A 5415-nucleotide genomic window follows, 5' to 3' on the forward strand; every position below is an offset into this window, starting at 1 on the left:
TGGATCAAGCAGGAGTAAGGCAAGAGAGAGTAGAGGGGCAACGGGGAACTTGCGAATCCTTTTCTAAGGACAGCTGCTGCTAAAGCTCCAATTCTGGGAACAACAATAATTGGGTCATCCTTGGGACTATTTCTAGTTTCTGTTTTTTTCTCCTAGTCCTACTTCTTTGTGTGCCTCCTGATTTTAGGTTGAATTACAGATGTTATATATGAAAAATTATAGAGAAATGGGGTGATGGTAACGTCCTTCAAAGAAGGTTCATCTTAGTCTCTGGTAGGCAGCTGAGATGGGACAGGTCACCTCTACCCAATTCGGGATGGAGTTGACTCACCGTTGGCTGGCATTTTGAAAGACTGGGTTAGTCTCTTTTGCTCACAATATTGGATATAGTTTGAAAGCCAGTGTTTACCAATGTCCCTGGTCCTTCGTGGGGGCCGAACTCCAATTATTTTATCCTCAGCACTGCCTGACTGTCAAAGGCTCTGCTTTGCTTCTCAGTGACCTTGCTTCTTAGCCTCCGAGGCTCATTCCCCACAAAGCACAGGAATTAGGCAAATGCCTCAGGGGGCGAGACTGCTCAGGATCCGGCTAATTATCCAGTGCCCTGTTCTCTCTGAGGTCTTGGCAGCTCAAGTCCCTGCTGCTTTAGACTTCAAGGTTTGTACCTCCATCCTTGTGAGATGACCAAAAATTCTTCTGCCTCCTTAGCCTCCGATGCATGAGATTTGGCCTGGTTTCGCAGCTTTTCAACCCAATCCAAAACCTGGCGAGTTCCCTGAAGGGAAAGGCAGCTTGTGAAATGCCGGCTCACTGCTCCACAGTGCCCTGCGCTCTAGGAGTCTTGTTGTTGTTGTTTTGGTTGTTTTTGTGTTTTTTTGCAGCTCTTTGATGTCTTCAAATTAAGTAAGTTTCACATTTCCTTTCCATGTGGCTTTTCTACCGTTTTCCAAGAAGCAGTGGTTTGTCAAAGCCACTCCAACTCAGCCAGAGGCAGAAGTCACCCAGTTAATTTAATACAGTGACATAACTACTTCCCCAAGAAATAATGTTTTTATTTGGAAATGTGGGGTTTAAATTCAGAGTTAAACACTTAGTCTACATCAGCTGTGTGGGAATTATTGTGGTAAGAATGGACCACAAATGTGATGATATATATTCCATTTCAAAGAAGACATCAACTAATTCTTTTGGTTCAGTGGCCTCCTTTAAGATAGATATGTCAAACCATTTTGTAAAATTTGTCAGCAGCCTTAAAAGAAATTTCAAATAACCATAAACCAATGTAATAGTTTAGAGTACTTGTGACATCCTAGATAAATATTTGATAATAGATGTACAGTAGGCAGAGGAACGATTTCATCTAATACAGTGATAAAAAGTGACAAGACACACACCCACAGGCTCACCAAGGAGCAAGGTGAGAATGCTGCTGATAGAGCAGCACCTCGTAGTTGTCAGTAATTGGCCTCACTTGACAGGGAGAGAAAATGGGAGCACCATCTGACTTGGGCTTTTCTGTGGAATACAGTGCCCGGGATGAAGGTGTGCACAGGAGGGGTAGGAAAATAACCAGATTATTCCCATTACATTTGTCTTTTCCAACCATCTTCTAATATTCCCCAGGACCCACCCACAGAAGAAAGTCAAAGAGCAACAACAGATTCTACCACAAACGCCGGAGGCTCTGAAATGTTGCCGTTCTGATATCCAGCCTAAGGAGTAAGGAGCGCCCCCCACCTCCTCTCATCCCCCCAATAGATGCAGCTGGAGAACGTGGCAGTGGCCTTGGCCTGAGCTTGTCTGTGGTGATGGTAACTTAGGTTCCTCCAAGCCTGTGCCTGACACACATGAGTCCCTGTGGAGAAGGCTCTGCTCCCCTCTGTAACCGGCCTATACTTGGCGGGTGTGATTATTAAGAACGAATACGCAGGCACCCAAATGATGTGGAAAGACATCCGAACATGGCACGTTTCCTATCCCAACTACTTGGTTTTCACAATTATCTAGTTTTAAGATTGAGTCACACACACAGAAAAAACCTTAGGCCTAAAATCAAACAATACATACTGACAATTTTAGCTTGGTGGGCAATATCTGATGGTATCAACTCATTGCAAAATAATAATAATAATAATAATAATGATAAATAAAAGAAAAAAGGAGCATTGCCTGTATATGGCAGGCACTGGGCCAAGGATATCACATGAAGAATGCTCATCTGCACAACTCTTCGAGGTAAATGCTGTCATAGCCCTCATTTTTTTTTTTTGCACGGGTCGATGCTCTAAACACTGAACAATGCTGGCCAAGGAGTAATCCTCATTTTGAGAGATGAAAAAAGAAATGCAGACTGGTTTAGTAATTTACTCAAGGTGGTGGAGAGTCCACCTGAGGCCAGGTCTCGGAGCTCCACATCACAAGTTTAACCGCACGGCTTTACTGGCCGCCGGGACCTCACTGATCATCTTAATGACCAGCTGCGCATTCGCTGCACTTTAATATTATGACCGTGGATTGTGGAAGTGTCCCTTTCCTAGCCATCCTTCAATTCTGGGCTGAGTATAAAATTCATGACATCCTGGGAACTTTGATTCTTCCTAGCACATTTGGCGGAGGACATGGTCTATGGAGCCTTTATATCTAGTTGAAATGTGTTTATGTACTAAGTCTTGCCAGGAAGTTCATTCCCCGGGGCTGTCACACACTGGCCAGGTAACGGCTGTGAGGTCCCAGAAACCTTCATTCCAACCAGTCCTTTAGATTTAAAAATGAAGCACCTCATTAACTCCATTTCACAAGTTACTAGGCTACATAAAGATCAGTCACTTAATATAAAAACGACAGGAAATTAAGTCCGGCTGGTGGGGCTGCCTCCCTCAATGCTGTTGCAAACTGCACATTAGTGTTTACACCAAGTATTTTTGAGGGGACACAAACCTGCTTTGGTTGCCTAGAAACTCCACCCTCAAATCTTCACTCCAATGAGCATTTGCTAAGCACTAGAGGAGAGAGAACAGGCCCCCGCCGTCTGCAGGCCAGCATCCTATCCTGGCTTTTCTAACAGCTGTGCAACCAGGAGCAGGTCACACCATGAGCTTCGGCTTCCTCCTCAATAAAAGGAAGGAGCCTAATTGCTTCATGATGATCTGGTAAAGGTGGCACCTGTGAAAGTGCTTCAAAACTACTCAGACGTAAGATCATGTGTATGATATATACAACAGACAGGGTGGGGCAAAAGTCAGTTTACAGTTGTCCATATGGAAAATAAAACAAGAATAAACTGTTTCACGTTCTCACAACTTTTGCCCCACTCTGTATATATGACGTGTGTGTGTGTGTGTGTGTGTGTGTGTGTGTGTAAAACTTTGCTAAAATACACAGCACCAAGGGCTAAATTGTGCCTGTTATCCAAGTGCCCAGGACTATACATGGACATTCATAAGAGAGTAGATAGGAGAAGTCCACTAAGTCACCCCAGAGGAAGTGAGCCTGAGAGGAGATGCTGGGTTTCCATGGTGATGAGAAAGGGCAGAGCAGTCCAGGAAAGAGAGAGGGAGGAAGGAAAGTACACAGGTTGGCTATAGACGTGGGTCCTGGAGAACCCCACTAATGAGCCCTCGGTGAATGTAGAATTCTGGGAAGAAATAGCAGCCAACAAGACTTACTCATCATAGAAAATCATTTGCTATAGGAAATCTGTGTGCCAGGATCCACCACCAAGCTGAATTCTGCTTGATCCTGATGATGAGCCGTGAAGGTGTGCTTCCCATACCGATCAGGTATTGGAGGCTTTGGCAATTTAACAACTGCCAGGCCCACATCGAGGCCATCGAGGCCGGTGGCAGAGGCGAGGTTCAAACCAGGTTCTATTTGATGCAGGACCTGTGCTCCTTGACCACCTTCTGTAACCTTCTCTTATTCCACATCAGGATACAAACAAGCACATCCACTGGGCTCTATTTCCGTAGATGACAACAACTTTGTGCTTAGAGACATGGAAAAAAGCAGTGTTCACAGAACTGTTTCCCTGCCGTGGGATCATGTGTGCCTTCCTCAACACCCTTAATTTAGAATTAAAATGGATACTTGTAATTTGTATTGTATGATTTTTATAATCAGTAAAAACAGTTTAGAAATTAGAATGCATCTGTATTTTTCCTCATTAAGACACATCTGCTATTACAAAATGATTCAGAACATCTGTGCAAATAGAAATAAGGGAGTCAAAAGGAAGAGCTTGTTTAAGGTTAAATATTATAAATCTGACTTTTAATATTATAAGTACATCTTTAATATTATAAGAACATCAGGAAGCAGCTGAAAACACGTGAGTGAAACTAGTCTAGTGAGGGATTAGACTTGAGGTTCATTATTGCAGTGGGGGATGAGGGGAGACGGGCAATGAGTTGCCATAGGGCTCTTTACAAACTGGGTAGTCCTGACCACAAGACATTCACAGGGAACTTTAGTGATAATTACTAGGATAGGATCCATTGTGCTAATGGGAATAAGCAGTTAAACCTCAAATATGTTGGCTTGGAGAAGGCCTAAAAATCACTGCTATGCAAAGAGATAATTAATAGAGAGCTATTTATTTATTTATTTATTTATTTATTTATTTACTTACTTACTTACTTACTTACTTACTTACTAGAGGCCCGCTACCCAAGATTCCTCTCACAATCCTGGACTGCTGGCTCCTAATCGCTCACCTGCTTACCTGCCTGGTCGCCCCTCACTGCCCCCTGCTGCCAGCCTGATCGCCCCTCACTGCCTCTGTGTGCCAGCCTGATCACCCCAAACTGCACCCGCCACTGGTTGGTCGCCCCTAACTGCCTCCCCGCTGGCCTGGTTGCCTCTCACTGCCACACCTGCTGGCCTGGTCACCCCCAAACATCCCCCTCTGCTGGCCTGGTTGCCCCTAACTGCCCCTCCTGCGCCAGCCTGCACCCCCAACTGCCCCCCCTCTGCTGGCCTGGTTGCCCCCACTGCCCGCCTCTGCCAACCTGGTTGTCCCTCACTAATCCCTCTGCTGGCCTGGCCTCGTCCCCAAATGGGCCTGGTGGGTTTCCCTGCACTGCAGTCCTTCTCTGCTGAACTGGAATAAGCAGTTAAACCTCAAATATGTTGGCTTGGAGAAGGCCTAAAAATCACTGCTATGCAAAGAGATAATTAATAGAGAGCTATTTATTTATTTATTTATTTATTTACTTACTTACTTACTTACTTACTTACTAGAGGCCCGGTGCAGGAAATTCAGGCATGGGGGAGGGGCGGGTCCCCTCAGCCCAGTCTGCACCCTCTCCAATCCAGGACCCCTCAGGGGATGAGACTGCCGGTTTAGGCCCGATCCTTGGGATTGGGTCTAAACAGGCAGTTGGGCATCCCTCTCACAATCCTAGACAGCTGGCTCCT

This window comes from Myotis davidii, unplaced genomic scaffold, assembly GCF_000327345.1.
Source record: "Myotis davidii unplaced genomic scaffold, ASM32734v1 scaffold189, whole genome shotgun sequence".
NCBI lineage: Eukaryota > Metazoa > Chordata > Mammalia > Chiroptera > Vespertilionidae > Myotis > Myotis davidii.